The sequence below is a fragment of the Cibotium barometz genome, chromosome 44 (genome assembly GCF_041138505.1).
Source record: "Cibotium barometz isolate CiBa-2024 chromosome 44, ASM4113850v1, whole genome shotgun sequence".
Classification (NCBI taxonomy): domain Eukaryota; kingdom Viridiplantae; phylum Streptophyta; class Polypodiopsida; order Cyatheales; family Cibotiaceae; genus Cibotium; species Cibotium barometz.
The window spans coordinates 48,641,343-48,651,037 of record NC_141089.1 but is presented as its reverse complement, the minus strand read 5'-3'; the positions used below and the strand labels follow the sequence as shown (position 1 = coordinate 48,651,037).

At 37.1% G+C, this 9,695-nt stretch overlaps 1 long non-coding RNA gene across 1 annotated transcript; it reads left to right on the top strand.

Annotated features, from left to right (window-relative positions):
- The first annotated feature begins 6,773 nt into the window (after window positions 1-6,773).
- LOC147613388 (uncharacterized) lies at window positions 6,774-9,033 on the top strand. The gene is made up of 2 exons (XR_015263314.1): window positions 6,774-7,076; window positions 7,813-9,033. It is a non-coding gene; the product is annotated as an uncharacterized LOC147613388 (long non-coding RNA).
- The last annotated feature ends 662 nt before the right edge of the window (window positions 9,034-9,695 follow it).

The window sequence follows — 9,695 nt, the reverse complement described above, 5'->3', positions numbered from 1 at the left end:
ATATGTCAGAGTACAAGTGTGATGTCAACTAAGTGATTGAGAACACCTCACGTGACAAAACAATATTTGTTTGTGCCACCCCCTAATCTAATGCAACACACAACTAATTATCTGATAGATCTGATGGTCCCCAAGGGTCTGATTAGTTAGTTGACTGACCCTAGAGATATGATTCATCAAACAATGACTTCTAATGCTTGGAGAAACCTAACCATGGCTACAATTATTTGAGATTTTCTATTAAATATTGTTTTGAAATACTATTTTGGAAAATTGGGTATCGAGGTTGCATATTCACTCCTTCGACAACACAGTTTTAATGATGTTCACATGTCGGCACCACCCCCCTTATTCTATCTGACGATCCCTATGGTTGTACTGCTAACTCAAGGTCTTCACACCAACACACGCATCTGGATGTAGTATCAACCTCTAGTTCTGTTCACATATAATTTATGATTTGGCATGATATGCATTGTTTTTCTTAGGAGCCACCTTTTTGCATATTGTATCTTGGGGGAACACACATCTACAATCTTCAAGGGGGAAGATAGGTGTTGATGGCATGAAAACAACCCCTTGTATTGAGTCAAATTAGCTAGTATTTATCTTAGAATAATATGTCATTTCAAGATGTCCTTTCAAGAAATGGATGCCACATATAGTAGTGGGAGATACACACGTGGAAGTTACACATAGGATCTTGGTTCTTGAAAGATGAAGGGTCATCTGTCTTGATGACATAAGTTTTTGATATTTGTTGTAAAGAGAGATTCTTCAAGGAACACATGAAATTGGTAATAAAATAGAGTATAGTTTTTTGGATCATCTGATCAGCTTGTGAGCATTGTGTCATGATCTCTTTCCTCATTGCTAAGTAAGGTAGTTTTTGTGTCAACAAATGTCCCATCATAGCGTGTTAGTGGTTAGGAAGGACCACAACAAATAGGTATATCTAAAGCCCTCCTTTTACCATATTGTTTATCCATCTAAGTTAATCCTAGTCAGAATATGATGGGATCATCCTAATCCATATTTTGTCTTCTAGAATTTATCTTTTGACCCCTTTTGGGCCTTAGGAAATATTTATGCCTATGACCTTAGTCATTTTCATTAATGTAGAAATAATTTCCCAAAGTCATGTGCATGTGTGGAGTGGTATTGGACAAGGCTCTAAATTATTATTTTTCTCCATGAAAAATTAATATGTTTGGATCTTAGGAAATATTTATGCTATGACCTTAGTCATTTCACTAATGTAGAAAATAATTGCCCAAATTCAGGTGCATGTGTGGAAGTGGTATTAGGCAAGGCCCTAAATGATATTTTTTTCTTCATGAAAATTTAAAACTAAATTTATGTTACTAGATTGGGAGTTTGGTCCAATTTTTAAAAATTATTAGCTAATGAAAATATAAATATTCATTATTTATTATTAAAAAATTATCTTATTTATATATTAAAAAAGAGGTACCTTATAAACTCTCCCTCTTAAAAGAATCAAGATGTTCTCATCTTGAGAAAGGAAAGTTTGGAAAGTCATTCTTCAATTATCCTATTTATATACAAAATTTACATTATTCATATATTAAAAAAGAGATACCTGATAAACTCTCTCTCTCTCTTAAAAAAATAAAGATGCCCTCATCTTGAGAAAGGAAAGTTTGGAGAGTCATTCTTCAGTTCCTCTTCAAAAACCCAAGAAGCATCTTCTTCTATAGGATAGTGTTTGCATCATTAGGGGAAATTTGATGTCAAAATAGGGCCCTCTAAGGAGTCCCATGTCAGTTTTGCTTTAAAAAAAGAGAGCCACGATGAACCTTCTCTATCTTATGTCAAAAACCCCTAATGTGACATATTGTTGGAAAGCTCGTGAAGTGCACATTCTAAATCTACCATCTTTGAAACAATTAGATGATATGCTCAAGTTATACCTTTCCCTCCAAAAAGTTTTTTGTAAGGTATAACTTGAGCATATCAACTCCAAACTTTTTTGGAGATGGTAGATTTAGAATCTACGATGAACAAGATTTCCAATGATATGTCACATGAGGGGGTTTCGATGTAAGATAGAGAGGGTTCATTGGAGCCCCCCTTTTTAAAAAATCAATGATGACATGGCACTCCTTAGAGGTTCTATTTTAACCTCAAACCTCCCCTAATGTGAATTAAGAACTCTCGAATCACCTAATCTCGAAGATTGGTCTCATGCCTTTGGAGAAGCTTCTCAAGTTCCATTTGAAAGTCTTCCATACTTTGGATTGGTAAAGAAGCATCATCAAAGATATGAGATGGGTCAAGAACATACCTCTTTAGCAAGCTCTTGTAAAAAACATTGTGAATTCTCAAGTGAGAGGGAAGTTGAAGTCAATAAGCAATATCCTTTTGCTATGATGAGAGGGAAGTTGAAGTCAATAAGCAATATCCTTTTGCTATGATGAGTCATAATCTCCCTAAGGATAGAAAACTCCTTTTTAATTGTACCTTCAAGAATATCGTCTCTCCCTATTTGAATTACCTTAGACTCCTTTTCTTATAAGATTAATGCTTTCATCAATCCTGGGCTCATCTTGGGCTTCCCTTAACCATTGCTTGACTTCATGAGTTTACTCTTTCATTCACTTAAGCATTAATTCTTGTTAGATTAATGCTTTCGTCGATCCTAGGGTGCCCTTAACTATTGCTTGACTTCATGAATTTTCTCTTCCATTCACTTAAGAATTTGTTTGGAAATTTCTACTTTAGATGTGGAATTGGCCCAAGTTAAAGGGGTAAGGTATTCTTGTCCATACAAGGTTTTGAACGAGATCATGCCAATAGACACATGATGAGCACTATTGTAACTAAACTAAACTAAAAGTAAGAAATCTTGCTAATGTTTAGGCTATTGCATGGAGTACATTATGAGCATGTCTTGAATGACTTGGTTTACTCTTTCGGCTTTCCCATCTATTTCTGGATGATATGTTGTACTCATGTTAAGATTCCTACCAATAGTTTTAAAGAATGCTCACCAAAAGTTTGAAGTGAATTTGGTATCCTTGTCAGAAACAATCCTTTTGGGTATCCCATGTAATCTTAATACATTATTTACAAAGACGTGAGCTATATGAGAGGAGATATAAGTGGCCTTCACAGGGGCAGTATAAGTGGCCTTCATAGGGTACATGTGGGCTACTTTTGTTAATTTATCCACTACCACAAAAATAAAATCATAACTAGCTTAATTTCAAGGTATATCTAAAATAGAATCCATGTTTATGAAATCCCATTTCATCTCTAGGATATTGAATGGTTGTAGCTCACTTGGAAATTTAACCCCATCTGCCTTTAGTCTTTGGCAATCTAAATACTTTCTTACAAAATCCTTGACATACTTTTTGAGTTGAGGCCAAAATAAACTCATTTTCATAGCCATGTAGGTTTCATAAAACCCTTGGTGACATGCTATTGGGATCTCATGAGCTTCTTTAAGTAAACCCTTCTTGATGTCTTCACAATCTGGGATGCATAGGCATTTGCTATAAAACAAAATGCCATGTTTGTATTTGTTATTCTCACATAACTTCCATTCTTTCTCATGGTTTTAAGTTTTTTTTCCAGATCTTTACTAGTTATCGAAAGGAACTTTCATGTGAGATTACATCCTTCACCTTGTTTAGTAATTCATTCCTTATCATGGAAATGGAAAAGGTTGTATCTTTTCTACTCAAGGCATCAGCCACCACATTGCATGGTCTGTAGGAGATTACGAAATAGAATTCATGAATCAAATTGCTCCATGTTCTTTCCTTAACTTCAAATCTGGTTGTGTGACGATATACTTTAACTCTGATGATCTATTTGTAGTTCAAATTAGTAAATAATGTCTTCATACTTTCAAGGCATGGAGAATTAGTAAGGAGTTCCAGATCATGTAATCGGCAATTTCTCTCATGAGCCCTGACTTTTCTAGATTCATAAGCAATGGGTCTCCCCTCTTGACTTATAGCACCTCCAATTGCAATCTCACTTCCATCACTTGGTTACTACAAATGGCTTAGAGAATTTTTGAGCTTTTAGGAATGGGGCATGAGTAAGAGCATACTTTATTTGATCAACGACCTTACTGAATTCTATATTCATTTAAATTATCTTCCCTTTCTTGAGTTGATATGTAAGGGTTCCTGCTATGAAAGCATAATCTTTAATGAACATGTGATAAAAGCCTATCATCCCACTGAAGATTCTAATTTCTTTTACCAAGGTAGGTATATGCCGTTGTTCCACAACTTCCATCTTTTTGGGGTCAACAAAGATCCTATCTTTGGTGAGACGACATGCCCCAAATATTCAACTTTGTCCACAAACAATATACATTTGTTTTCTTGGCAAATAAATGGTTTTATATGAAAAGATCAAGTACCTACTTCAATACATCATCATGATTTTCTTCAAAATTTTGAATAAAGCAATATATCATCGAAGAAGGATGTCCAAGTGCTGGAGAATATCTTTCATAAGACAATTGAAAGTCGTAGGAGCATTTCTTAAATCAAAGGACGTCACAATAAACTCAAAATTCCCATACATAATGTTGAAAGTTGTCTTTGGAATGTCCTCCTTCTTGATGAAAATTTAGTAATATCCTGATTTGAGGTCTAGAGAATATCTATACTCCATGAAGTCTATCAAGTTGATTATCAATCCTAAGGATAGGGTATTTATTCTTGATGGTCACTTGATTTAGATTCCTATAATCAATGCATAATATCAAAGTACCATTATGATTCTTTTGGAAGCGGACATGTGCACCCCATGGAGTAACGCTAAGTCAAATGAATCCTTGTTCTAATGATTGATTCAGTTTGGATTTGTGCTCAATACCTTCTGGAATGGGCATCGGATAGGGTTGTGGAGATACTAGGTGAGCTCTAGGATGAGATCTATCTCATGTTCCACTTCTCTAGGTGGCGGTAACTTAGTTAATGCTTCTAGAAAGAGGTCTTCATAATCACTTAGCCAATTTGGTTCAACTCCTAGGTAATTAACATCCCTTTCATTGACTTTTATCAACTACATAGGGTTACCTTTTTGATATCTTTTTGTGGTTGAAATAAGATGTAGGTCACTCTTTCCTTTTTTCCCTTGTATTTATTTGACAATACCATCTATACCTTTGAAACTCACTATTCCCTTACTGCAATTTGTGTTGGCTTGGTTGTCATGAAGCCATTGCATTCTTAATATGACATCATAACTTCCCAAAGGCATGACATAAAAAGAACATCTAGTAGTATTCCCCCGTATGTCAAAACTTAAACACTTTAACTATTTCATTAGTTTTATCTATTTTCCCACTTGCTAGCTCAACTAGAAAAACTAATCCTTTTCTTGTGTTGAGATGAAATGCATTTCTTGGCTAAAATAATAAATGAGAAGAGTTAATTTTCATCTTTGTAAATATTTGGCATTTTGATGAGTGAAGCTTGAGAAAGGTCTCCTTCTTTGTGGGGATGGTAGCAAAGATCTTGAACCTTGTTCTTTAATTTCTTCCTCCAAGGTCTCCAGAGAAGTAGCATTAGCCTTTGCAATTGGTCAGCCTCAATTTGTGTTACTTTGCATCCCTCTTTGATTTTAACTTGAAGATCCTTGATTAAACTTGGAGCACTTCTTTGAGGTATCTCCAAGAAATCCTTTATTTGATGATTAGCATTTAAACACCTTTATTTGATGATTAGTGTTTAAAAACCGTAGGCATAAATTCTCATTCTTTGCTTTCATGTAGACATTAATTGGCAACTTGTCCACTTTGTTGCTCCATTTGCTTCCTCTGGTTGTTTGCAGAAAACTTGGTGGTGTCCTCCCTTTCCCGCTCATAGATTTTGGCCATAAAAACAACATTGTTTATTGAAATAGGGTAGTTTCCTTCCTCCTTGCTCCTTAAAGGTTTATCCAAACCCTTTATGAACTTACTAATCCTCAAAGCTTTATCTAAGACTAGGCCATACCTCTCTAAGTTGAGGTATTCTTGATAAAAAAAACATCTAGGCTTCTAGGCTTTGATTGAAATAATTCCCTTTCCTTTTGGATTTTGTAGTGGGGAGGGCTATAATGATCCATAAAATATTCTTCAATTCTTTCCCAAGAGATAGTGGTCTCATCAATGTTGTTGGCTCTACATATGTTTTTCCTCCAAAGATTTGCTTGTCCAACTATTCAAAGACGGGCTATTAAACTCTATGAAAGTGAAGTAATCTTCCAGGTCCTCTACTCACTTCTTATTCACTTGACTTTTTTTCCTCCTTCAAAGATAGAAGGCATTGAATATTTGAGCATACCTTTCAAGGCATTATCCCCTAAGATAAGAGATCTTTGGCTTACTTGATGAAAATTTTCTTGATGCTCATTAGGTAAAAGATGATCCATTTGAGGAACTTGCTCCACATAAATGTGACTCACTTTCTCCGAAGTTAGTTTTCATAGAACTTGGATTGGTATCTCCATTTCATTGATGTTGATTGATAGTGGAGAGTTGTTGGGATCCATTTTAAGATGTAACAAATAAATTCTTTCCAAGACTTTGAGATAATCAAGGGGAAAATTTCACTAAGCCGATAACCAAACATTTTGATATCATAAGTTAGGTTGCATTCTAAATGAACTCTCACAAACATAGAATAATTTTTAACTAAATACCAAAATTCTTTTCGCAAAAAATATTTCATGAGGATAAAAATCCATTTTTACATAATTTCTCATACAAAAATATCATCATAAGAATTGTTCTTCTTCTTTCAGCGTTCTGTACGGTTCATGCAACCCACGGCCTCCTTTGGTTTATAGGGGCAAACACCCTTGGTTGCCCGGGATCCCATGAAGGGGCGGCTCGAATCTGAGATGGATGACCACGGTGGTGGAAAAAAACTCTATGTTCATGCCCTAGGTGCTTCTTCGTCAGATGGAAGGTAAGGAGAGGAAGCAACTTCTCGCCTACCCTGTTCAGCCGTCACAGGAAACATTAAGTGTAACTTTGCCTCTCGACCTTGTCAAAAAGCAGCTGTGGACTTGTTTGCGAGCTCTGCTCTGATTTTTGGGTATACCGATCGAATCCCCTCCCGATCTGAATTGCAAGAGTGGCTATTTTGGGGTTCTCTAGTTCTATTACATGGGAAAGGGTTTTTTTACTATTGTTTTTGCGGAACGCTCCTCTGTACCGGTGATTCTCTCCAAGGTTCCTCTGTTTTGGAATAGAGGTTTGATGCATGTGCTTCCTTGGGATCCTCGGTTGTTTGATATTAATGTGGGACTGGCTGATGCTTGCCCTGTATATGGGTCGAGTTCCTCCCTGGCTATGGTCTTCTTTGGGCTTGTTTGTAGAGGTTTTAGGGAAACCCCTGTTTGTTCCCTCGAATCCGGCAATGGGAAAAGGCTCGAATAATGTGTGTATTTGCTGGAATATAGCTCGTACTCCTCCTAAGCATGTGGATATTCAATGAGGAGGTCTAACATTCTTTGGTGGCAGTTTTCATTGTAAACAAGTTTGGGCACTTTGCTTGATCTTGCCCCAACCGACTGTCGGCCTCCCCTTCTCAGCAGCATGCTAGTGGTGCTCCTCCTGAACCACAGGTTAACCATATCCCAGGGCACAACCTAAACAACAATGATGTAAATCATGGGGGTTCTTCTCAGCCCACTCATCCTGGTTAAGCTGCTTCTCCTGTACAAACTATTCCGCCTGCTGTTAATAGTCCTAATGTAAATAACCCTCCTAATGTAGATAAATTTCTTTAACTCCTCTTCTCAGGGGCCTTCTTTTGTCTCACCTATCAGATCATCACATGCTAGACGGCTTGGGATTAATGGAGCAAATCGACTGATGGCAACCTCTTCATCGGGATTGTCTCCTAGTAACTTGTGTACAGACGACTCACGGTCCTCAGGAGACTCAACAGATATTGTTATCTCAAGTATTAGACCATCTCCCTCTAGGAGGAAAATTTCAGCTATGGATCAGTCCTTTCAAGAGTCTCCCAATAGGTATTCTGTTTTGCATAATATTGAGGACGATTCTATGGAAGCTCAAATTCAAAAGGAACTAGATATAATAAATCATCATGAATAGGGTTTGCTTGAGTCTCAGCTGGAAGTCTTAGAACAAGATGATCTGGATGTAGACTTGGCCCCTAATCTTAAGGAGAATAATGGGTAGATTTACTGGTATCTCATGGAATGTGAAGGGGATAAAAAGTAAACAGAAATCCTCGCTCTTTTGGTCTTATGTAGCTAAGCATCCTGAAGTTTTGATTTGGGGTACCCAGGAGCATCATTTGTATGGATCCCAAGTGAAAAAGAAAGAAGGTTTTGCTAAGAAAATAGTGTTTTATGGTGGTAATCATAATTCCTTCAGTGGGGTATGTACTATGGTCAGTCGTAACTTGTGTCCGACAGTGGTAGCAAATCATCCCTCTGGTAGAGCACTAATCTTGGAAGTTTATTGGGCACATCAAAAAATTTGGCTGATCAATGTTTACGCTTCCAATCATTATAAGGAAAGGAAGGTGTTGTGGAGATGGTTGAATGACTTGCAAGGGACTGTTCCCTACATTTTATTCGGTGACTTTAATATGGTGGAGGAGGTGAAAGACAGGACTGGATCTGCCTCTGTTCTTATGGGTTCAGAAAAAAGAGCTTGGGACCAGCTGATTGCAAACAAGGGTTTGAAGGATGCTTGGCATTTGGGTGATTGGGCATCATCATCGGGTCATACCACGCGTCTACCTCTTCCCGATTAGATAGAATCTATTTTTCTCATACTGCTACATTCTTTTTTGGGATTTTGGGGACTTCAACGTCTCTACTTCCAAACCCCCTGGAAAACCTAGGATGTTGATTGTTAATTCTGAATTACTCAAAGATTCCAGATTTCAGCAAGTTCACATGCATATTCAGTCTTAATGTGGCTGTTGCTCATCATTCTCCTTTGGCATGGGCTCAGTTTGTTTGTGCTATTCAGCAGGCTATTAGATCTAATGAAAAAAGAATTGTTGCACACTCTCGCCTTCTAGAAAGTAGGGCAGTGTAGGAACGTGGTGTTTTACTTCAGAAGTAGCAACAGTCCCCTCTCACCTCTTTGGAACAGGTTCGACTAAATGAATGTAAACTAGAATCCTATCTCGCCATGTTTTTTTTTCTACTCAGGATGCTTCTTCAAAGTTTTTCTTTAGGTATTTGAAAGCTAAGCAAAACAGGGCAAACGTGGTGTCAGTAAAAGACAATAATGGATTAATCATTACTAACCCCAATCAGATGGCTCATTTGTGGTTGCAACAATTGGGTTCTTCTATAGGTCTTGCCGAAGATACTAGTACAGAAAGGTCGCATTGCTCAGAATTATGTCTTGATCATGTTAAAATGAAGTCCCTTCTTCGCTCCCCCTTTGGCACAAACAAATTGTAAGCTGGCTAGGAAACTTCATAAGGGATTGCAGTATTTCAAAGATGTTTGGGATGGCCCTCTTATTGGTTGGAGAGACTCTCAACAATTGAAGGTCATGTTTGGTTTGTCTAGATATTTTTTATCTCAGATCATGCTTTCTATTGCTCAGCTGCCTATAAATACTCAAACCAATTCAGCATCTTGGTTGACTGAATGGTTTTAAGGTCTTAACCAGATTTGGAAAGTTCATTGGTCAGATACTCATTGGCAACATCTGA